At 38.1% G+C, this 26,330-nt stretch overlaps 1 pseudogene; it reads right to left on the bottom strand.

Annotated features, from left to right (window-relative positions):
* Nucleotides 1–3,151: 3,151 nt before the first annotated feature.
* Nucleotides 3,152–26,330, bottom strand: part of LOC123955566 — a 135,764-nt pseudogene continuing 112,585 nt past the window's right edge.

Here is a 26,330-nt window from a genome sequence, read left to right as displayed (position 1 = left end):
CTTGGAAAACAAAATCAACCCAAACTAACACACTACCTGGGTGAATTTTTCCCTTAAGATATATATCAGAAGTGTTCTATGATTATTGCTATCTACAAGGTAGAAGTAAGCCCTGTCTGCCCCAGATTACAAGACATTTTTTTCTTTCCTGCAAATTCTAATCTGAAGTTTCAGCTTCTAATCTTTTCCTTCACATCCAAAACAAAACAAAAACAAAGAGACCTATAACAGTGCTAAACTGTGCTAAACACACAGCAGTGGTTCAATAAATGCTTTATTGTTTGTCATTAGTATAACATTTAAATTATTTCAATGCTGAGGTGGTACCTTCTTTTTAAAATTTTTTGCAACTGCCTTTATTGCTTTGATACAGTGGTTACTCATTCATTTTGAATTGGAATAAATTATGATTTCTTTAGCTAAGCACATTCTAATCTATTACCTAAGAATCATTTAATATATGGGGTGCCTGGGTGGCTCAGTTGCTTAAGTGTTTGACTCTTGGCTTCAACTCAGAACCATGAGATCGAGCCCCAAGCCCTGTGTCAGGCTCTGCACTCAGTGCAGAGCCTGCATGAGATTCTCTCTATCCTTCTTCCTCTGTCCCTCCCCCGAGCTCTGATAAATCTATAAATAAATAAATAAATCATTAAAAAAGCATTAATAATCATATGAATACGTTTTTTTGTGTGAATTTGCTGTTTTCTATTTTTTTACTTTTCTCATTTGAATGCATTGCTATATTCATCAGAACAAGTGCTGATTTTTATAAGAGACCCACACTTTGCATGTATAGTATTTGGCTCAAAAAGCTTTTATTTTAATTTGTTTTCTTGAAAAAGTTATTTTATTTTTTATTTTTTTAAAGATTTTATTTATTTGACAGACAGAGATCACAAGGTGGCAGAGAGGCAGGCAGAGAGAGGAGGAAGCAGGTTCCCCGCTGAGCAGAGAGCCCAATGCGGGGCTCAATCCCAGGACCCTGGGATCATGACCTGAGCAGAAGGCAGAGGCTTTAACCCACTGAGCCACCCAGGCACCGTGAAAAAGTTATCATTTTAAATAGGACTAGCCAAGTGAAGATGGACAAAATAATAGTAACAAACACTTCCAGACGATCTCAGGGCCTTCAAGAAAATACAGTGGCATTGTTTCACTATACCTATGTCAACACTGGATGAGATAATTGTTACAAATCTTATCTGAACCATGTTCATGAAAAATCTCTGTTTTCAAATATTTTCCATCCTTGTACTTGTAAGGACAGATATCCAGAATATATGGCCTTTTGATTTCCATCTATGGGCTTTAGATGTTGAAGGATATTTGGTTTGGGGAAATGGAGAACTAAAATGCTCTGATTAGGAAAGTGAGAGTTTCAAGCTGCCAGCCACAAAAGAGTGATTGAAAGATACAGAAAAGAATATAGAAAATAAGAACACTGTGGCCAGAGAGAATTCCCATATTAATGAATGGACAGTGAGTTTGAAAATAGTGAATTCCTTGAGTATAGGGGTTATGTCTTAATTATCTCTTTATCTCTGGCTCCTAACCAAGTGCTGTTCTTTGCCTAGGACCTAAGTAAATGTTGAAATGAGTTATCTGAATTAGCTTATTGCATTTATACAATGGTCCTATTAGGTCAGTAATATTTCCTGTTTACATATGATGATATCAAGGCTCAAATATTTAATTAACAGAGACAGAACTGGAAGGGTTTGGGATTTAAATGTAATCTCCAGGAATCCAAAAACGCACAGTTTCCACTGTACCAAGATTTTTCAAAATATCTTCAATCCTACAGTAAAGTTGAGAAAAGAACAGTTCTGTTGGGGAAAAAATTTCCTTTTACCTTTCTAAGTTCTTCAGTTGGGTCTAATAATTAAATTTATATAAAGCAGATCAACAAGAACAAAACAAATGAAAGTTTAATAACATGTATACATGGGAAAGACCCAAGAACTGAGCAACACCTTAAAATGACTGAACCTAGCATCTTAAATACCATCTTCAGCTAAAGATAAAGGCAGGTATTAGAGATGAAGTGTTCATAATGGGAGGTTGCCAGGAAAAGCATAGTTAGCAAAGATAAGGCTGTTACAGATTTCACTCATTGCCTTCTCCACAGATAAATTTCTAGAGATTGAGCCATTCTCTCTTCTAGGTATAGTGAGCGAGACACCCTTACAAATGGATATTTCCATTATAAATGTAAAAGTTTCTTACAAAGGAGTAACTTCTACAGTTTTCAGACCTTCTCTTATGTTTGCAGTTTCTTAAAAATAACCATCTTAAGGTGGAACCTGACTAGCTCAGTGTTTGTAGAAGATGCAACTCTTGATTTTGGGGTCATGGGTTCAAGCCCACATTGGGTGAAGAGCTTATTTAAAAAATAAATAAATAACCAGGGGCACATGGGTGGTCCAGTGGGTTCAGTGTCTGACTCTTGGTTTCAGCTCAGGTCATGATCTCAGAGTCTTGGGATCCAACATGGTGTTGGGCTCCATGTTCAGCATGGAGGCTGCTTGAGATTCTCTCTGTCCCTCTTTCTCTGCCGCTCCTGCTTTTTGTCTCTCTTGCTCTAAAATTTAAAAAACAAACAAACAAACAAAAACAAAAACCCACCAAGAAACAAAAAAACCTAGCTGAAAATAATCGACATGCTGAAGAGCCATTTCTTGTGATGGAAAAATTTTTGGTCCTTCAGTTCCATGGTTACAAATTTTCAGGAAATCTTGTACAGAGTATTGTCCTTCTTGAAATTTCATATGGCATATTAAAATGTTAAAATCTTAGATACAATTTTTATTTATTTATTTAGACACGGTTTATTTAGCATCATGATCAGACCATGGCATTTAACAATCAATAGCATGGGTGAAAAAAAAAAAAATTGACATTAACATCCTTTGAAATGCCTTAAAATCCCCACAGAACAGAAAAACTAAAATAACCTTTTATATAATTAGTCACAAATATACTCCTTGAGCTTTTTGCCCATACACATGTGTATTGTCTAAAATATGTTTTCTTTGTAGCAGCTAGACCCTGCATTCACTGTGCTTGGTTGAGTTCACAATCCTGTAACCTGTAGCTTTCTTGTCACTTCTCTGGATCTCCTCTCCTGCTAAGCTCTGTTTCCTGGAAGTAATTAAAACCTTCTGCTATTGTCCCAACTGCTGCTGCTGGAATCACCATAGCTTGTTTGGTTTCATGGTTTGGCAAAGTATTGGCCTCCACCATCATAGGGCCCAGGGCTTCGGCTTCCAAAATTCCCTCCTTTCATGGGTCCAAAATTTGAAGATTGACTTTTGTCATTGCCAAAGTCATTATCATTTCCATTACTTCTAAAATTGCTTCCTTCATTACCAAATCTCTTATAGCCATCCCCACGACCACCATATCCAATGCCACCGTGACTGCCACCAAAGCCACCTCACCACTGAAGTCACCTCCATGATCAAAGTTGTCTTTCCTACCAAAACCACCTCCATCATCACTACCAAAGTTTCCAGAAGCACTTCCACCTCTTTGGCTGGATGAAAGATTAGCCCTATCTTGCTTAGATAGGACTTTCCTTACTTCACAGCTGTGGCCATTCACAGTATGGTATTCTTGAATGACAATCTTGTGTACAGAGTCATGGTCATCAATGTTACAAAAGCAAATCCTCCTTCCTTGTCACTCCATTGGTCAGTCATGATTTCAATCACTTCAGTTTTTCTATACTGTTCAAAATAATGATGTCCTTCGGTGTCTTTTTTAAGGAAAATCTTAAGATGCCAGTGGGCATCTGGTCTTTGAGACTTTTCTCTCTTTGGTTCCACAGCTCTTCTGTCCACCTTGTGTGACCTTGCATTCATGACCGCATCCACCCCTCCCCAGTGGCATACTTGACAAACCCAAAACCTCTGGGGTGCTTGGAGTTTGGGTCTCTCATCACCACACAGTCCATAAGTGTCCCCCATGGCTTATAATGGCTCCTCATCAGATTCTTCAAAGCTCAAACCTCCGGGGAAGAGCTTCTGCCGCTGTTCAGGCTCCTTAGGAGACTCTGACTTAGATATGACAGTGGTGGGAAGGGAGAGTTTACGGATGCCTACACGGCGGCATCCATAGGCAGAAAGCTCTGATAAAACGTTCAGTTGAACTATTGTTTAAATTTTGTTTTTGTTGGAATTTCTCAAAGGTGACTTATGCAGTTTTTATGTCTTTTTAATTTTTGTTTTATTTTTAAAAATATTTTATTTACTTATTTGAGAGAGAGAGAACAAAAGAGAGCACAAGCAGGGAAGAGGAGCAGAGGGAGAGGGAGAAGCAGGCTCCCGCTGAGCAGGGGAGCCCCATGTGGGGCCCTGTCCCTGGTCTCGGAGATCATGACCTGAGCTAAAGGCAGACGCTTAACCAACTGAGCCACCCAGGTGCCACTTTAATTCTTTTTTAAATGATATATTTTTTGAAGGGTGGGAAGAAAAGAGCAGGACATGGTAACTATCCATAATAGTAAAAAACAATTATATCACTGGTAAAAAACATGAAATATCATAGTCAATACATTTTGGAAGAAATAGGCTTGGATTATAAGAAGCTATTAAAAGAGTATAAACTGATAGTTTTTAAGTTTTCTGTACTCATAAATGTATTTATATAGAGCTTAACTAGTTATCTATACCCATATTCCCTAGAATAATAAGACCTATAATTGGAAACATACTTCCAGTATTTTTTGTCATCTACTACTTCCCTGAAATAAAATGGACAGAAGAAATGGATCATTTTCTCTTCATTTGTTCAAATACTTGTCATTCAAGTGGCGCTTGGGTGGTTCAGTCGGTTAAATGTCCAACTCTTGGTTTCAGCTCGGGTCGTGATCTCAGGGTCCTGGAATCAAGCCTGGCATCTGGCTCTGCACTCAGTGTGCAGTTTGCTTGAGATTCTTTCCGTCTCCCTCTGCCTACCTCCTCCCTTCCCCCTGCTCTCTCTTCCTCAAATAAATAAATAAAATCTTTTTTAAAAGAAGATTTTATTTATTTATTTGACAGACAGAGATCACAAGTAGGCAGAGAGGCAGGCAGAGAGAGAGGAGGAAGCAGGCTCCCTGCTGATCCCAATGCGATGCGGGGCTCCATCCCAGGACTCTGGGATCAAGACCTGAGCCAAAGGCAGAGGCTTTAACCCACTGAGCCACCGAGGCACCCCATAAATAAATAAATCTTTAAAAATACTTGTCATTCAATTATAAATTACAAACTTCTATATTTGGAATTTCAAAATATGTTTCCATTTAGGGAGTTATTGTAAGTATTATATCATTAATGGCTACTTCCTGTCTTTGTCAACCTGGAGAGAAAGAGCCACAATGAGAGGCAAATGAGTGTTTATTTGGGGTTAAAGTATTGCAATTTGGGGAGTACAGATTCAGGAGGTTACCCAAATAGTGTTCCTCCTTCTAGGGTGAAGGCCCTGGGTTTTGTTTTGTTGTTGTTTTTTGTTTGTTTGAGGAAAAGGAAGGGGGTTAATTACATAAGTTGAAGAAAAGAAAAAAACAGTTTTTCTCTAGGTATTAACAAGTTAACTCAGACACCAATTGGTGACTGATTTTATCTTCAGAAACCCCATGACTATCAGTCTTATGATCAAAATGTTCCTTCTCCTACTGACTCCTCAAGTAATTGCTTAAAACAATTGCCATTTTAACCAGGCCAGTGGTCTGAGCCCAGATCAAACAAAGGTGGGTAAGGCAGTCTCTCTGCAGTGGCCGCTCCAGCTCCATTTTGAAGTGGCTCCCGTCATGACAGTTTGCACCACTTAAAGTTCAAACAGATTAAGCTGTGGATGAAGTTAGAAATGCTGCAGTCTTTAAAGGAGGCAGTTGGAAGCAAATTAATTGACTCCTAGATAGATAAATGGATTGTAGAAATTGTACCTTATAAATGGTTAGTTATCTGTAAGATATTAAAGTAAAATATCCTCTTTCATAAATAAGGTGTTTGACAGTCATATATACTCATCACTGATAGGCTATGAGAGAAAAGTTAGTAATATATACTTAAAATGAAGTATTAACATACCTACTTGATGTTAACAACGAAGTGTTCATGCTTTATTCTGAATTCTTATTCTGTTAAGTTGACTTGGAATAAGCAAACTATAATGATAAAGATTAGGCAAATCACACAAAACCTATATGAAGATTCTGGCATTTTCATTACACTATATACAGATTTTTCCATAGAAACACTATCATTTTTATAAAAACTTCCCAAGTTAGAAATAGAAAAAAATACTATATATTTTACCTTAGGAGAGGTACATAATGCACATAAATATGTTAAATAAACATTCAGTGTTTATTGTGTGCACAATTGCTCTGTTACAGGAATTGAAGAGTAAATAAGGGAAATTAATAAACAAATATTGCTTGAGGAGCTATTACTTTTTAGGTTAACACGTTTCCTTTGGGGGATGCAAAAAGTCCCATTTGAAAAATACCAAAGAGGTTTAGTTGCAGAAACAATGTCTAGCCATATTACAAACTCAATCCATTATTGCCAACAGATGAAATATAAAAACATGAAAACAGCACATTATATGGTTAGAGTCTAACAATATGAACATGTGAAGAATAATTACTAAGGAATTTGGGATTGGGAGCTATGAATGTGGGCTGAGTAACAAGAGAAAACCTAAAATCAAAGTGGGGCTTAACTTTGATTTTGAAGGTGAGAGCATTGTTTTCTTTGTGGGAAGTATGGAAAACATTGGAAGACAGGGACAAATATGAAAGAAACTTTCAGGGATATGAGTGAATGTGGCATGTGGGGATAAGGGGAGAGATGGCAAAGAGGCATGCTGATTTGATGGGAAAGAAGGATACCAAGATGGAAAAACAGACTGTAAGTATGTATTACAGAATCTCTTCTAGAGGAGAGGTAGGGAAAATCTAATAGGATATGAATTTTAGCCATTGAACATTTTAATTCATGGATAAGGTACATTTCATTCATTCAGAGATTTTCTGTAGTCTAGACTGGGGTTTGGTGGAGCACTGGACAATGGATTGATTTGAGAAGCTATTATGGAAATTGGGGCTTGATGTGATGGGGGCTGCGGTAAGAAAGTGCTATTGTGTGCAAATTGATAGACGTGAGGAGGGGACAGATGTGAGAACTCTTCCAAGAGAAATTCTGCAGGACTTATAAATTACTGACATTAATAAAATAGCAAATTTACTGAAAGTAAGAGCAGGATTAGATAATGAAGTTCATTTCTCCTTATGTTATCCAAAGAAAATTTTTACCTAGCATAGCAATGTCTATAGAGATTGGGATGTCTGGGTGGCTCAGTTAGTTAAGTGTCTGCCTTCAGCTCAGGTCATGATCTCGGGTCCTGGGATCGAGGTCCACATAGGGCTCTCTGCTCAGCAGGAAGCCTGCTTCCCCTTCTCTCTCTTCCTGCCTCTCTGCCTACTTGTGATCTCTGTCTGTCAAATAAATAAAATCTTAAAAAAAAAAGTGTGAGTAGGGGGACATTTGTACTTGGAGTGTGTATATATACAAATATATATATTTGTAGCAACTAGGGGTGTATTCTTTTGGTTGAATGATAGGAAAAGTGAAAAATGAAACAGGGACGTCTGGATGGCTCAGTTGATTAAGTGTCCAGCTCTTGATTTCGGCTCAGGTCATGATTTCAGTGTCATAAGATTCTCTTTCTTCTTTTCTTTCTGCTCCTACTCCATGTCTCTCTCTCTCTCTCAAGAAAAAAAAAGAGGGGCGCCTGGGTGGCTCAGTGGGTTAAAGCCTCTGCCTTCGGCTCAGGTCATGATCCCAGGGTCCTGGGATCGAGCCCCATATCGGGCTCTCTGCTCAGCAGGGAGCCTGCTTACCCCCTCTCTCTCTGCCTGCCTCTCTGCCTGTTTGTCATCTTTGTCTATCAAATAAATAAATCTTTAAAAAAAAAAAAAGAAAAAAGAAAAAAAAGGAACAGAGTCAAGAACCCAAGATCAGATACATGCATGTATATGAATGACATGTATTATAGGTCAGTAGTGATTGGGCGGACTCTTCAAGAATCACACTTCAAAAGAATTAATAACGTCTTTATTTCATACAATATGCAAAAACAAGTTCCAGATTGGTTAAGGACAAATGTGAAAAACACAATTTAAAAAATCTTAGCAGAAAATTAGCCTTGGACTAGTGAAGGATTCTCTAAACCAAATAAAGAAGCATACAAAATTAAGAGAAGCTTTGAAAAGTTAATAATATTCAGACTAAAACTTGTTTTCACTCAACCAAAAAAAAAAACAACAAAAACCTATTAGAACTAACCCATGAATTCAGGAAAGTTGGAGGATTCAAATTAATATACAGAAATGAAATACATTTCTAATGAACTAGTGGAAAGAGAAAATAAACAACCCCTTTTGCAATTGCATCAAAAAGAATATGATACCTAGAAATAAATTTTAGCAAGGAGGGGAAGGACCTATATCCTATCACCATGAGACATTGATGAAAGAAATTGAAGTTGACACAGAAAATGGAAAGATATCATGCTCACGATCAGAAGAATTCATATAGTTAAAATGTCTAATTTGATTCTACCATAGTATTCTCAGATTATCATTTCATATTTGTGTTTGATTGTTTACTCTATGTTATTTCTCTCTTCCTTCAGATAGTAAGCTCTAAGAAAGAATATGTTTGTTTCACCTGCGATTGAATACCTAAATCAAAGCCTGGTACAGTCATTTCTAAATATATATATTTTTTGAGTAAATGAATGAGAACTGTGAGCCAACCAATATTGGAGAGAAAACAAATAACTTTTCACCTCCATACGTCAGCGAGAGCAAGTCCTGGCTAACTCCCTGAAGGCTGACATTTTTCTCAGTAGGCTAGATGAGTCTTTGTAGGATGAGTGATCCAGGACTCAAGGGCTTACGAGATTGGACACCAGCCACATAGGACTACTTCCTTGCTTGTTGCAGTCCTTTTGGACTGAGGTTAGAGGGTCATTCCATGGGATCATGCAGGAACAATAGAGTCACTCAAAGTATTCTTTTGCCATGACTCCACCAGAATTACTGCCACCCCTGTACCTTCTTTTTTTCAAGTATAGGGTCAGAACACTGGATTTCATATTGTCTGACTCTTGCTCTTTCCTTCCATTAATACATGTGTATTCTGAGCACCCTGGGCCCTCAGGCTCAGTCAGTCCATTAGCCGTGACCCAGGCTGTGAGAAGACATTAATTTGTATCTGCATTGGAGCCTCCATGTCCATAGTCCTGAGCATCAAGCCCATAATTTCCCCAAATGTAGCAAATTTGCCTTTCAAATAAAAAAGACTATACTACTGCCACTGTATTTCTCGCATCTATTTCACAGACAAAACCACCAACCTGAGGGAATTAGCGGGACTTGTCCTCATAGACATGGGGAAGTGAAGTTATCTCTTTGCAAAAAGAAAAAAAAAAAGTTACCTCTTTGCTCTGGGCATCGCTCAGCTCATCACGGTGCTCATCTGTGTGGTGGCTTATCGTCCTCCCCTGAGCTTTCTTCACCCGCTTCCCAAAGTTGCACCAATTTATAGATCTCTTGTGTTGCACAAGGGAATAGAGGTACTAAGAACCTGGGCTATTATAGTAAATAGCCTATATGACTAGAAAGATCACCTCAGACATTTTCAAACTCAAAATGTACCTTGAACATGGTAATAGAATTCACAGCCATATTGCACGGAGCACTGGGTGTGGTATATAAACAATTTTGGAACACTGAATAAAATAAAATAAAAATTAAAAAAAAAAGAATTCACAGCCCAACAATTATTTTAACTTTACAATCCTGTGGAGAGATCATACTATGTATTTTGAAAATGAACCTCCAAAGATTTTAAAAATTTAGAAAGTATTGGGCACCCGGGTGGCTCAGTGGGTTAAAGCCTCTGCCTTCGGCTCGGGTCATGATCCCAGGGTCCTGGGATTGAGCCCCACATTGGGCTCTCTGCTTGGTGGGGAGCCTGCTTCTCCCTCTCTCTCTGCCTGCCTCTTTGCCTACTTGTGATCTCTGTCAAATAAATAAATAAAATCTTAAAAAAAAAAAAAAGAAAGTAGTACTTACTGATGGCAAATGAGAACATTAGTTCTTTTTACTCCTTCCTCCCTCCCTCCTTCCCTTCCTTCTTCCCTTCCTTCCTTCCTTCTTTCTGATTTTGTTTATTTGTCAGAGAAAGAGAAAGAGCACAAGCAGGGGGAGTGATAAGCAGGGAGAGAAGTAGGCTTCCTCCTGAGCAGGGATTCCAATGTAGGGCTCAGTCACAGAACCCTGGGATCATGACCTGAGCAAAAGGCAGCTGCTTAACCATGTGAGCCTTTCAGGCATCCCCTATTTCTCTCTCCTTTCTCTCTTTCTCTCTCTCTCTTTCCTTCCCCCTCCCTCCTCTCTTCCATCCTTTCTTCTTCCTCCCTCTCTTCTTTCTTTTCCCTTTCCTTTCCTCTTTTTCTTTCCTTCCTTCCTTCCTTCCTCCCTCCCTCCCTCCCTCCCTTGTTTTTCATTCTTTTCTTCACTAAACCAATCCCACAGAATGAAAATGGTTTGTATGTTTTCCCTTAGCTTTCCACCCTGGAGATTGATGAGGAGCAATGAAGTTATTTGCTATGCTGTATTTACTAATATTAGCAAATGGTTTGCACTTGTATGTGCATTTGATTATGCAAAAATACAAGTGACTTGTTTTGGTGATAAAGTCCAATTATTTATTATTTTTTCAACTTTTGCAATAGATACATAAAATTTGATATAACCCTATAAAATATTTTGGTTTGCATCCCATTCATTTAAGGTAAAACCAAGCAACAAAAGAAAAAAAATTACCAAATATTTGCATTACTAGACAAAGCTGGGAAATTAACAATTGCTCAATAATCTTAATTGTCTACCTTTCTAATAATGACTTCATTTTCTCTTGATTTTGATAGCTAGTTTCTACATTACTAAAGTTTTATCTCAGGATATTATAATTATTTTATAAGTGAGGAGGTAGAATTGTATGGAGATGAACTCATGTGCCCCATATGTACAACATTGGAGCATACTACTCATATGTACAACATATGGAGCCCCATATGTACAACATTGGAGCTACTACAGAGTTTGTGCTTTTATCCAATATAGTATGTAACAATCAATAAACCTTCGCTTAGTTTAGTTTAAGTGAATTTTGCTACCTGAGAATCAAAGTACCAAATTAAAGACTGAGAGGATTAAATAAATGAATTCAGAACTTGAGGGAATGGCAGAATGATTATCATGAAACTTGAATCTCTTGGATAAGGTTGGACCATGTTATCTGGGATTGTGGGATTGGTGTGTGTGTCTGTGTCTTTATATTTGGCGGTGCCTAATATTCAGAGACTTTTTCAACAAATATTATAAAAGGCAATGATGAAAATTGTAAGTGGCAAGGCAAAAAGAATTTGGTGCTCCATAATTACAAAAAGGCAAAAAAACCCAAATTACTTTGAAATGAAAATATTCACATCCTTTAAATCTGTTCTCACAGTTCCCAAACAGACTAATAATTTGCTTGATTTCTTTCTATTATGCTAAAGCTACTGGTGAATTGATTGAAAGTTGTGTATAATACAGCAGGTGTTTCTTGTTTTTGTTTGGGGATAATACTCCTAAGGAGGTAGTGAAAAGAAGTATGAACTGAGCGTAATGTGAGAATAGCAGGAAGAGCGCCTCTTCGCCTAGCTAAGGGCTCTATTTCCACAAAGTCATTAGAGTTGCATGAACCACACACTGAGAAAACAAAAATCTGGGAATAAGCTAATATTAAAGTATGTATTTTAAAACACCATAGTTGATGAAAACAATACACGATTTCTTTTATTTCCTTTACTTGAAATTTTCTTTCTGTTTTGGGGCTTTCATTTTCAAATTCCCAGTTCATCTTCATCTTTCTGTGAAAATCATATTTTCCCATGTCAAAAAAAATGTATCCTTACCTTACCCCAAAGCATATAAAGCATTCTCATGTGCAAATTCATGTGTAGACACACACACACACACACACACTCATGCAGACAAACACAAAAGCAGAGGTGTGCATTTATACATGCAGAAACTACAGAAACATACATGTAAGCACAACTCATACACACACACACATGCTCATTTAGATTAGGACAATCACCTTGATATATAAAATTTTTTTAAAGAGTTTATTTATTTATTTGACAGAGAGAGATCACAAGTAGGCAGAGAGGCAGGCAGAGAGAGAGAGGAGGAAGCAGGCTCCCCGCTGAGTAGAGAGCCCGATGCAGGTCTCGATCCCAGGACCCTGAGATCATGACCTGAGCGGAAGGCAGAGGCTTAACCCACTGAGCCACCCAGGCGCCCTTGGTATGTAATTTTTAATAGCTTTATATTTCAAAAGTATCAACTATTGTGGCAAATGACAAAAGGAGGCTTTTTGAGTAAAAATTTTCAAAATATTTTTCAGAATGTTTCTCTGTATTCCTTTTTTAAATGAAAAGGTTTGCCTGGGTAGCTCAGTGGGTTAAAGCCTCTGCCTTCGGCTCAGGTCATGATCTCAGGGTCCTGGGATCGAGCCCCACGTCGGGCTCTCTGCTTAGCAGGGAGCCTGCTTCCTCCTCTCTCTCTGCCTGCTTGTGATCTCTGTCTGTCAAATAAATAAATAAAATTTTAAAAAATGAGAATGTTTGACACATCTACAGTAGGCTTTATGAGTTATTATAAGGGAGACATTTGTCTGAACTCCATCAAGGTCAAGAAATAGAATATTCCCAGAACCCCCAAAACCTTGATTCTTTCTTTCTCTCTGTCAGTAACAACACTCTCGAAATTTCTTTTTAGTTTTGTCTCCTGTGAATATCTGGGTAATAATGATAGTTTAATCTGGTTTTGGTGTTTTGTGAGTATACTCACAGAGTATATATCCCCTTATGTATGTCTCCTTCTCCTTAGTTTTATGTTGGTATGATTCATCTGTGTTGTTGCATAGTTTCATTTTCATTAGTAATATAGTAATTGATAACAAACTATATTTAGTCATTGTTCCGGTTTGGAGCCATTGGGTTTTCCCCAGTTTTATTGAGAAATTACTGATGTACATCACTGTATAAGTTTAAGGCATACAGTGTCATGGTTTAATTTACATATTTTGTGAGGAGATTACCACAGTAAGTTCAATCTACCTTCATCATCTCATATGGATAGAATTTAAAAGAAAGAAGAAAAAAAAGGGGGAAAAATTTCTCCTTGTGATGGGAACTCTTAGGATATACTCTCTTCATGACTTTTCTGTATTTCACACAATTCAAGCAATTGGATTTTGATTTTACCTCATAATGGAGCTATGAAGATTTTTGACTCTGTCATTTCGGGTTCCTGTTCTTTTCGGTAAATAATAAGAAAGGTATTAGTCATAGACAGGCTTACCATGTAAGTTACTAGAGACACTGGGATACTTGGAGAGTTGAAGTGTTCTAAAAAAAAAAAAAAAAAAGCATTGTCTAATTTTAAGGTTTTTTTTTTTTTTGGTACTTATTGACTGACAAATAGGTTATAATACATTGGTTGGCTAATTAAATAGTCCTGTTCTAAAACAGCCTTAAGTAATAAAATTAGTTCAAAAAATAAGGATAGTATCTGTGTACAATGAATATAAAGTTGAAAAAAGCCTTTATGCTTATTATTTAAGCATTTAACTAAATAAGAAAATAATCTTAGATTTAGATAAGTAACTTTTCTTAACCAGTTTATTAATCGGTCACTATTTGCATGTTGAATGTATTTTTAAACGTAGTCTTAATATTTTCAAATTTCTTCCATAATTGCCATAAGTGTTCCTTGAATTTTATTTAGTGGGTTAATAAATCTGAATTTTCCACTCTTCTGTGTAATTGAGAAAGATATTCCATGAAGGGCCTGACATAAATCTCAACTCAGAAAAGTTTTGCTCACTGAAGAATATTTTTATTGAAAATTTTCATTATTTTATGCCAAGTATTTTCACAGTTACTATCTTTTAGGCTCTACTAAGAATCTTTTTCTTTTCTTTTTTTTTTTTTTAATTTTTTTTTTCTTTTTTACAGATTGAGAGAGAGAGAGAGAGAGATTACAAGTAGGCAGAGCAGCAGCCAGAGAGGGGAGGAAGCAGGCTCCCTGCCAAGCAGAGAGCCCGATACAGGGCTCGATCCCAGAGACCCTGAGATCATGACCTGAGCTGAAGGCAGAGGCTTAACTCACTGAGCCACCCAGGCGCCCCAAGAATCTTTTTCTTCTTTCCAATAGTTTCATTAAGAAAAAACCCTCTCAAATTGTTTAAGTTGCAAAATTATAGGCCTTTTTAATTTCATTCCATTCTAGTAAAAAAAATACACATATCCTATTAAAAATAGAAATTACATGAAAAAGGTCCTCCTGCAAGACAAGAGTCTATAGAAAGGGATAATATAATTTAAAAATGAAATTTTATGAGAAGATTGATGGTCTTTATTTATTATTCTTCTCTTGATCTTGTATTTTTGTTTGTGTAGATCTTGATTTATAATGCTATTATGTCCCAGTAAGCCCATAGGTTGAAAATATCATAAGCTGAAAGTACATCTAATACACTTAACTTAGGAAACATCACAGCTTAGCTTAGTTTACCTTAAACATCTTCAAAACACTTACATTTGTCTATAGTTAGACAAAATATGGAACACAAAGCTGATATAGAGCATTAAATACTATATAGAGCATTAAATACTGTACTGCAAGAGAAAAACAGAATGGTTGAATGGGTAAAGGATGGTTAGTTGTATCCATTGTTTACCCTCATAATGGTGTGGCTGCCTGGGGGCTGCCACCATTCAACATTCAGCATCCCGAGAGAGCATCCTACCACGTGTCACACCTGGGAAAAGATCAAAATTCAAAATTTGAAGACTGTCTTCTACAGAATGCATATCATTTCCACACCATTATAGAGACACAATATCCTAAGTCCAACTCTCCTAATTTGGGGACTGACTGTATACTTTATTTTCAATAACTAATTCAGTGAAAGCTTCAAAGATTTTTGATACTAAATTTATTAAATAATTTGAATATTTTTACTGGTGTTAGAAAAACAAGGTTCTCAGAGGACCCATTTACCAAAAAAAAAAAAAAAAAAAAAAATTAATACAGTTGTAGTACCTTTATGTCGATTTTTGCCAAATAATTCTTCAAAGGCTCAGACATTTCTTTTTTCTTTTATCTTTTTTCTTTTATTTGTTTATGTTTTTAGAGAGGGAGGGAGACGAAATGGGGGGAGGGAGGGAGGGAGAGGAAGAGAGAAAATCTTAAGTAGTTTCCACATTCTGCAGATGTGAGGCTCAATCTCAGAACCCTGAGATCACGACTTGAGCCAAAATCAAGAGTCACTTAACCAGCTGAACCAACCAGGCGCCGCAAAGACGCAGACATTTCTAAAATCCAGTGTGTGGTGCATACTAGTGTGGTGAAGGATATTTTTTTGTTTTTTTCCAACGTCAACTTTATCATTAAACCTTTGTGGTTTATTTACTCAGATCACGTATATTGTAAGACTTAACAACTACAGCCTCTGTCTAGGTCATTGGGATATTACAATTTGTTCAGACGCACTTATGAATTTCTGTATGCACCACAGATCCAAGTTCATTTCTGTGGTCCAGGTTTGTTAACTTTGTAAGAACTTTGTGTTCACCGTGAAACATGGACATCCTCATGGTCCATGGAAATTTGTATTTCTGTTATTACCATGAACCAAGCAGTTTTATCTTCCGACATTTTACTAAATTCACCAAAGCATTTATTATAACGTCGTGTCAGAATGAATTTCTAAACACTTTATTCTGACTCCTTAATTTCAATGAGAAAACTGCTGTTGGATTAACTGGTTTCTGTTGCAAGCACCTGATGACACTGCAGGAGCCGCCATATTAATGGGTGTCAATGCATTTTGTCATTATTCACAATAACTCGTTGATATGAGAAAACTTTATTTAAGACACTAGACATCTGATCTAAATGAAAAGTCGTGCTTCACAGACTCACATGTTTCGCGTGTAAATGCATCTTCTGGGGTGCCTGGGTGGCCCGGTTTGTTAAGCAATCAACTCGATTTCCACTCAGGTTGTGATCTCAGGGTCCTGAGATCAAGCCTGATGCTGGGCTCCACGCTGGGTGAGGAACGTGCTTAAGATTCTCTCTCTCCCTCTGCAACTCCCTAGCCGTGTGTTTTCTCCAAACAAATGCATCTTCTTTTTTTTTTTTTTTTTTTTTAAGATTTTATTTATTTATTTGTCAGGGAGAGAGAGAGCGAGAGTGAGCACAGGCAGAGACAGAGAGAGAAGCAGGCTCCCCGCCGAGCACGGAGCCGGATGTGGGACTCGATCCCAGGATGCTGGGATCATGACCTGAGCCGAAGGCAGCCGCTTAACCAACTGAGCCACCCAGACGTCCCCAAATGCATCTTCTTCAGTTGTGTGTGTGTGTGTGTGTGTGTAAAGATTTTATTTATTCATGAGAGACAGAGAGAGAGAGAGAGAGAAAGGCAGAGGCAGAGGGAGAAGCAGTCTCCCCACTGAGCAGGGAGCCCCATGAGGGACTCCATCCCAGGAGCCCAGGATCATGATCTGAGCCACAGGCAATCACTTAACTATCTGAGCCACCCAGGCACCCTAGTTTTGTGTGTTAAATCACCACTTTAGGGGTAGTTGTGTTTAATTTACTAACTTTTAAAGTGGATGTTGAGTATCCTTCCACAGGATTGTATCTTACTTAGTTTTTTAAAAAGTACTGACTACAATATCACTCTAACACATAAGAAAATCATAAACATTGTTAATGTTAATGTTTATGACATCATAAACATTGTTAATGTTTGTGAAATGTTTGTCCATTTCGGTTTTCTAAGAAATGGAAATGAAATGAAATGAAATGAAAATCCCATAGCTCATTTTTTCAGTTTATATTACTTACATTTTATATGTAACTTTTGACTTTTGAGCCATTTATTCTTAAAGAGGTTATTACAAAATAAAAAGAATATTATCAAACATCATAATAAATAAAATAGTAATAAATGTGCAGCTTATGATAATGTCAAAGGCAAAAGCATTCAGATTATTATTTAGAAATTCCTGGGGGCGCCTTGGTGACTCAGTCAGTTAAGCATCCAATTTTTGATTTTGGCTCAGGTCATGATCTTAGGGTCATGAGGTCTAGGCCAGTGTCAGGCTTGGCACTTAGCAGAGAATCTGCTTGAGATTGTCTCTCTCTCCTTCTGCCCCTCTCCCTGCTTGCATGCCTATGCTCTCTCTAAAATCAATAAATCTTAAAAAAAAAAAAAAAGAAATTTTGTGGCAGGATGGCTCTGCTTTAAAAAAAAATGTGCATTTCACATCTATTTTAACGATTTCTTGCAAGATGTGGAAGATTCCACATCTTGAAGACTGCATGCTGGTATAGAACAGCTGGCTGGTAAGCCAAGTTGGCAGCCAAGGGCAACAATGGTATCCTAACCATTAGTACTAAACGGAACAGGATGCTGGCACAACAAGTAAATTAGGACTGTTGGGGGAAGCTATGATTACATGTATCATCAGGTCAGTAGATAATACCACATTATTATTCCAAAGTGTATGTGTAAGTGTTTCCATTGTTTTATGTTTTCTTTGATGAAGTAGAATGGGGCTGTCTCACTTGGTGTTTTGTTTTTCAAGCTCATTAAATGATATATATTTTATTTTTATTCTCCCATCTCATCCCTCGAGAGTTTCATCCTCTTTAACAAAGAAAAGCACACATTTTAAAAATTCAAACTCATCAATATAGAATACAAAGCATTAAGATATACCTACGAGTGCAATGCTTAAAAATGGGGGAAATGATTAATACTACTACTTATTGAAAAAGTATAAATTATAACAGTTTCTTTGGAGGATAATTTCACAATATATGCTCAGGTTAAAAATATGTATATCTTTTATTCAAAGACTAGGGTTCTTGCTGTGCATCCCGAAGAAATATTAATCCATTAACAACAAGGCCGACAAACATTTTGATTAAAACTACAATATGATGATTTAATACAAACATTAAATACAAAATATTTAAAATAGACCATGTGAGCTATGTATTATTTTGCAATGAAAATATATCCAATGTAAATGTCTCTGTGAAAAAAAAGCAAATGGATGTATATATGGACGGGCAGATTTACCACTCTCATGGGGCCTGTCCAATTCTTGGATCTGCCCCTGAAAATATGTACCTTATAATATCACATGTGTAAAAAAAGGCTTTCACAAAACAAAGATGTATTTTTATATATTCATGTATATATACATTTTCTAACAAGTGGATTAGGAATTCCAAATATACACTAAATGCACAAAAATGTTATTTTTGGAGTTTGGAATTAACATTCAGCATCTGAGTAGAGGCAGGAGAAGTCTGAAGAGTTAACTTTATAGACATTTTAAGATTTCTATAGAATGAGCATACATTATTGTGTGATTAATGTAATTGAAATAAAACTTATTTTTAGATACCCAAAAGGAAGAAAAAATTATTTACTTGAATGTCATTTTTCTTGTCAGGAATAGAAAGGGATATACACTCAATAAAAAAAAAAATATGCAAAATAAAATTGAAACGTGGAGGATAGTTTGTCAGCCTGCAACACATGTTCTGAAGAAAGCCACAGAGAATGAAAACAGAGGGAATAGGGGTGTCTGGGTGGCTCAGTGGGTTAAAGCCTCTGCCTTCTGCTCAGGTCATGATCTCAGGGTCCTGGGATCAAGCCCTGCACTGGGCTCTCTGCTCAGCAGGGAGCCTGCTTCTCCTTCTCTCTCTGCCTGCCTCTCTGCCTACTTGTGATCTCTGTCTGTCAAATAAATAAATAAAATCTTTAAAAACAAAACAAAACAAAAACAGAGGGAATAGTGGAAACAATATTCTAAAGGATGAAGTCTGAGAATATTTATAATAAGTTGGTAGGGGAGTTTTCAGCCTGGGACTAATTTACAGGATTATGGTGGAATGACTCTTAGCCCCCTTATGAAACACTCCCATTGTCATGCGGGACAGTCCCTCCACTTAGCGGAAACGTCCCCTTCCCTCTCTCTTGACTCTGTATTTGGTCACATGTCTGGCTTCAGCCAATCAGATGTTAGCAGGGGTGAGCGTGTTCTGTCCCGGGCCAGCCTACAGCTGGCGGCTCCCTCTTGCCAAGTCCCATTAGGTCAGCTGATCCCAAGAGTAACTGTAGCTGCATGATTATCAGTGAGTGATGTTTTAAAAACACTGAGTCATTTTTATACAGTGGTAACTGAGTAATACAAGTGTTGTGAAGGATAGATAAAATAAACCCACATGTAGATAAATGCAGTGAAATTTAACAATATCAAAGATAAAAAAAAGAAAATTCTTAAAAGCAACCAGAAAAAAATGATTATCTTCAGATCCACAGTAATTATACTGTTCATAGACTTGACATTAAAAGGCAACAGAATTATATCTTTAATCTAGAAATGTAAACCCAGGTAAAATACCTTTCAATAACGCAGGCAGAGCAAAAGAGACCAACGAGCCCAAACACCGACACATTAAAACTAAATCTACTGCTAAAATAAAGGCATCATGTGTGAGATAATAATTTTACATCTTAAGCATCATATAAAGAAAATCTAACAACTTCAATCCTGATAGGAAAAGTACTTTATACCAATGGAAAAAAATATTTGAGAAAATGCAATAATGCTGGCCTTAAGTGAATTGATATTTGCAAAGTTCTGGAAGAGTGTCTGGGCCATAATAAATACTATATAAGTAAACTGTTTTAAAAATAATCAGCTTTGCAGAGTTCTGAGAACACATTTTCTTACAGAAACTGATTTCAATGTTAGTCTCCTGGAGACTGATAAAGTACATACAACACATTAAGCATAGAGTTGAACTGAAAAACACAATTAAAAAGTTTGACTTAATAGCTAAACACAGAGCATCATGCTTGGGTGGCTTATTTGGTTAAGTGTCTGCCTTCAGGTCAGGTCATGATCTTAGGGTGCTGGGATCGAGCCCTGCACTGGTCTCCCTGTTCAGTGGGGAGTCTGCTTTTCCCCCCTCCCTTTGTCCCTCCCCCCATTCATGCTCTCTCTGTCTCTCAGATAAATAAAATCTTTAAAAAAACTGTATATTCTTTTCAAGAAATACAAGACATTTAAAAAATTAACTATATTAAGAGTTACCAAGATATATGAAATATAATGTATATCTTTACCTGTCATCTAAGGTAATATATATCATATTTACTTAATATGCCTATGTTCTCATATAAGTATGTATAATATATATGAGAGCATATATATATATATATATATATATATATATATACACATATTAATGTAGTGTTCCATTCAAGAAGTTAGAAAACCAAAAATAAACTCAACACTAGAATGGAAATGAGAAAGGAAAGAATATAAATGAAAAACAAAGCCAGGGGTTCCTGGGTGGCTCAGTTCGTTAAGTGGCAGACTCTTGATTTGGGCTCAGGTCATGATCTCAGGGTCCCGGGACGGAGACCCGAGTCAGGCTCCAAGCTCTGGGTGGAGTCTGCTTGAGATTCTCTCTCTCCCTCTCCCTCTGCCCTTCCCTGCTCATGCTTTCTCTCTCAAATAAATAAAATCTTTTTTTAAAAACCCAAATAGTATAAATGATATTTAAAAATTCTTTTGTTTTTAAAGATTTATTTATTTATTTGAGAGAGCAAGGGAGAGTGAGCATGAGTTGGGGGAGGGGCAGAGGGTGAGAATCTCAAGCCAACTTCCAGCTGAGAGTGGAGCCTAATCCGGGGCTCAGTCTCACCAGCCGTGAGATCATGATCTGAGCCCAAACTAGCAGTCAGACACTTAACCCACTGAGCTACCTGGGTGCCCTGATAAATAAAAATTCTAATGAAGGAAGAGGGAAAACAGATGGTACAACTAAACAAACAAACATGTGATTAAGTGTTCCTAAAAACAGATCAAATGTAGCTTTGAATTTTCCAAAAAACTTACCCTTAGTACTCCTCGAAGATACCAGGGCTAGATCACTGTTTATAAATAATCCTCTTTCTATTCCAGCAAACAGAAGAAGGAGCCTGGTAGTGTAGGAACCCTGGGCGGCTCTCCATAGTACCGGGTTGAGCAGGAGAGAAAGACCAGGGCCACCCCCAATTTGAGTGGATAAAAAGAGTTTGGGTTGTTTATCTACTGGATAGTTAAGGCAGGTGGTACAGTGAGGATACAGAGTACAGCAATCACATTCACACATTCACCCAGCTACCAACTATTTATTATCTACCAAAATGTCTGACATGTTTCTAGACATTGTTCATAGAGCAGTTAGATAAGAGTTGGAGACCCTCTACTCTTAGGAAGCTTACATTTTGGTGGGGGTGCCAAATGAGTCTAAATGAGTCTAAATGAATTCGTCTACATTAAAAAAAAAGAACATATGTATGTATGCATTATGTATTTATATTTGTTAAATATAAATATGCATTCATCTATAATGGTATATACGCATTAACCTATAATATATATGCATTTAATATACATATTTGCATTAAATATAAATTATATATGCATTAATCTATAATGATATAGAGAGAGCAATATATCAATACCTATATTAGAAAATTGAAAAGTAACAAATACTCTGAGTTTATTAGAGAAGTAATACATTCTCTGAGGCACTGTAAACCAGGGTAAGAGGCTAAAGTGTAAGTAGCAGTCTTACTTCAAATCCCTTCTTAGGAGCCACTGAGCAGGGACTGAGTGACAGGGTGTTGGCTGTGGAAGAACTGGTCTACCAGCTCAGCTAGCCCTACACCCAGCTGTGGCTGGCCTGTTGGAGGCCCCCATGAACCCCAGTACAGGGCCGATGGGAGGAGACAGGCCACAGAGCAAGGGCCTGACCCCCAAATATCTGTAAGTCGTGATAAGGACCTAGAATTTTATTCCAGGTGTCATGGGAAGCAAAGAGACAGATTGGAGAGGAAGAACAGATTTTTCATGATGATTTTTAGAGAATTGCTGGTAAGAACCTGAAATGTAAGGGGTCAAGCCTGGAGACTGGGTGCCTCGAACAGAGCTCGGGGCAAGAACCTGGGTCCGTGGTGATCCCCATCCTTGTCTGTCCCTCCAGTTTGACCTCACAACCCTCTATCCTCAACTCCCTTGAATAAATATGTATTATGTGAAAGCTATTGTTAAGATAGCCTCTTTCCTTTTATTTCAAAGGGCTAAATATTCCTAGCACTTTTATACTAATTTCATTCTCATTATTTAATCATGTAACTTGCCTTTGAAACCTCTCCAAATTATGCACATTTGTCTAAACCGGTGGGCTCTAAAAATAGAACCATGGCTCCCAAAGTGTCCTATGTAAGATCAGGAAAATTAACTTCAGGATACAAATTTTTCTATTGGAGTTAAATGTATTCTGATGATTCATCCAGTTGTCTTTTTTTTAAAATCAAAGGTTCTGTTGCTGTTGGTTTTATAATCTATGAAGGAATTGGTGATTTGAGAAGTTTGACCCTAGGAAAGTTGTTTCTTAGGCCAGGTTGCCTGAAAAATAATGTGTGCAGGAGGTTTATTGTGGGTGTTCTGTGGGTGCTTTAACACCTGCAAAGCAGCAAAGGACATAGGACTGGGCTGATGGAGAAGCTGACCTACTATAAAATGAGAGCACAGTTCCCAGCAATTTCAGAACTGCTCCAACTGGAGATCAGATGCGGTCCTCACACTGCATATCCACCAGCCAGTGGATGCTGGGTGTCCCTGGATGGAGTTACAACCTTGATCAAGGCAGCTCCCTTTGGCCTGAAGACCTTAGCTAGGGAGGGAGTCACCAGCTGGGGATTGAGTATCTTGGTCCTGAGGAGGGGATCTGGGCAGCAGGACAGCCAGCACAGCTTATCACTGATTCGTAGTTTGAGGCAGAGCTGACAAATAGTATTTATCCTTTTCGGTGCCTCCTCATTCCAGAGATGTCACTCTATATCCAGCTGTGAAGACCTGCCCTGCTTAACTCTTCCTTACAGTCAGCAAGCCTCCGTGCCATACTCATCTCGGTATATGCTTGCATTCTAACCACATCTCATGTCGTCTGCTCAATTTAGTACTTCCTGTCTTTGAACTGTGCTGTGCTTTGGTTTTTTAATGACAACACAAGGGGACCAAAAGCCCAAAAATCAGTCAAAGGTCTTTCTGACCCTCTAAAAGCAATGCATCCTTGATATAGAGTGCCCATCACACTCATGTTTATCCTTCCCAGCTTCTAGCGATTTTCCTGAGGGTGGAAGACTTTAATCGTCCTGACCCTCCTGAGCTCTACAGTTGGTATTTTTGGTTGCTTGATGGTGGCGGGGGTGATAGGGAAAGGGTCAGACAGCAGAGGAGTCCAGACTGCAGCTTCCTGTGAACTCCTACTCAGAGTAGCCAGTGACCGTTCCTGCAAGCTGCAAGAGGGTTCTAACCTACCTTTATTTCCATGGCTTTGAGCATAAATTGTTGATCCCTGAAGAAATGAAATGTCAACATTGTTTTGGCTTATTTTGGACACTAAAGGCAAGGTTCTTCCTTATCTCTACAAGTGAAAATGCAAAGAAGCAGAATTCTTAAACGAGGGACTTCAGGAAACGATAGTGTTGCTCCACCATGAGTGTAAGTAGTAATAGGTTGTTGTGAAAATTTTATAGCTCTCTTGGTATTTGTTTGTTTCATACATGCCTTCAAGAAGGATATCTCATTACCTGTTCGTGCCCAGCTTGAGTTTTGTATTTTCCTGCTCCATCACCTATCACCAGGAAAAAATCTCTCTCTACTTCATGTTCATGTGACAGTGATTGTGATTGTGATTGTGAGTTAGTGTCCTAGATCACTAAGATCAGCAGAAGATCTGACTGTGAGATGGGGCTCTGCCAGTTCTTATCTGATTTGAGTAGGGTGATATGGAAGGAGATGAACCGAGACCCGTTAAACATAAGAGAACTCTGAAGTAGTGTTCTTCCTTAGGAAAGAAAGGTGGAGTTTTTACAGAGTATTAGCCTGAAGCATAAGAAAACTTCAGCTAGTTTAAGAAAGAATAGGTCAAAGAATCTTTGGAAAAGGGAAGAATTACTCTTGCAGTTGGCAGGGGCTGGTGGGATAGTTGTTTAGGTTTAGCAAGAAGGTGGAATAGGAAATGTGGCAGGGGCTAAAGTCGTTTGTAAAAATGGGGGGGGGGGAGGGAGAGAAAGCTCCAGGGGTCAAAGTAATGCAAGTGCCACAGTAGAAATTTTTAGTCTTTCAAGGTCTCTTTCTGGGCTATCCTCTGGTAGCAGAGAAACTGTTGCTGACTTCTGAAATAGCTACCTCGGGTGCCTGGGTGGCTCCGTTGGTTAAGCAACTGCCTTCAGCTCAGGTCATGATCCTGGAGTCCCAGGATCAAGTCCCACATCAGGCTCCTTGCTGAGTGGAGAGTCTGCTGCTCCCTCTGACCCTCTCCCCTCTCACACTCTCTCAATCTCTCTCTCTCTCTCTTTCCCAATCTCTCTCTCAAATAAGTAAACAAAAAAACCAAGCATGGACAGGACAGGTATCAGAAATCTTGGGACCATGCCTCTTAGAACAAATTCTGCCCCAGCAGGAATCAGTCAGGAGAATAGATCCCACCCTTTTTGGAATTTTTAGATAAGGTCGGTTTGGTACCCATGCCTCTGTGTTCATTCTCAAGATTTGCCCAGACAACCAGCGTTAGGAGAAGAAACTTTCAGAACTTCATTCTAGCAATCAAATACGTTAACGCAAGGCGGTGGGGGAAGACAATGGGAAGAGAATGGTGGAAAGACTAGACTGTCAGCCAGGGGCCTGGAGTATGGGGGTCTCAGTTTAAAGTTCACCTTTGATGCTAGATTTGAAGTTCTTGGGAGAACTACTCCCTTCCAGATGAAGTTTGATTCTGGAGAATCCCGGGAGATTGTGTGTTAGATCTCCTGTCCATACAGATACTTAGGAGGTCAGGGTAAAACGTCTCTTAGACTTAAAAATAAGAATCCAGACTTAAAAACAAAAACAAAAACAAAACAACAAAACAACAACAGTAGAAACTACTTTAAAAAAAAAAAAAAGTGGGGGAAGGTGCCTGGCTGATTCAGTCCACTTAGCAGCGAACTCTGAATTTCCACCCTGGTCATGATCTCAAGGTCATGAGATCAAGCCTATGCCCAGCGTGGAGCCTCCTTAAGAGTCTCTCTCCCTCTACCCTTGACCCTGTGCTTGTACTTTCCTACTCTGTCTCTCTTCTAAAATCAATCAATCAATCAATCAATTTACTTAAAAAATAAAATTGAATGCCATATGATATTTTATTAAAGTTAAAAAAAAAAAATCCTAGCTCTTGGATTGAAGTGGTGGTGGGTCTGTGAAGAGTTACGCTATTGCTAGTTCTCTCCAGGCCTCTCTCTCTCCTAGTAGTAATCCTGTGCCCTCCAGTTAGATCCTGTTAACAAAGCTTTAAAGTGCTATGATGGAGAGGGGCACCTGGGTGGCTCAGTGGGTTAAACCTCTGCCTTTGGCTCAGATCATGGTCTCAGGGTCGTGGGATCGAGCCCCACATCAGGCTGTCTGCTCAGCGGGGAGCCTGCATCCCCCGCCTCTCTCTGCCTACGTGTGATTCCTCTCTCTCTGTCAAATAAATAAAATCTTTAAGAAAAATCCTATTATGGAGAACATAAAAAATTTACATGTGTATGTGTGTGTGTGCAGTGTGTGTGTGTGTATGCTTATGTGTAATGTATGCTAGAAGGCATAAGATGCAACAATATTTAGAAGCAAATTTTCTAGCCCTTTAAGTGGGAAGAATTATCTCTACTATTGATATGCATCATGTAAACCAAAATAATCTCAAAATACCACTGATGATTGTCAGACCAATGGTGAGGTCCTGTTTGGGAAGAATAGACAGTGAATGAAAAAATTTAGTGAAAGAGAGTTTGAAAACAGTTTTTGGAGAGTCTGGTATGTAAAGCTAATGAGTTATCTTGTAGGCATAGGGGAGTCTGTTGAAAGTATTTGATCAGGGACCGAAGGGAGTAAAGTTCCTATGACAACACTGTGTGGTTTGGCTTAAGTGGAGACAGCCTGAAGGCAATAGGGCAATTTAGAAGTTATTGGAATAGTCCAGGTAAGGAAATAATGATTGAACTAGTGAGATAACAAGCATATATATATATATACATATATATATA

Source organism: Meles meles, chromosome 13, assembly GCF_922984935.1.
Source record: "Meles meles chromosome 13, mMelMel3.1 paternal haplotype, whole genome shotgun sequence".
Lineage (NCBI taxonomy): Eukaryota > Metazoa > Chordata > Mammalia > Carnivora > Mustelidae > Meles > Meles meles.
This window is presented reverse-complemented; position numbering and strand designations above follow the sequence as displayed.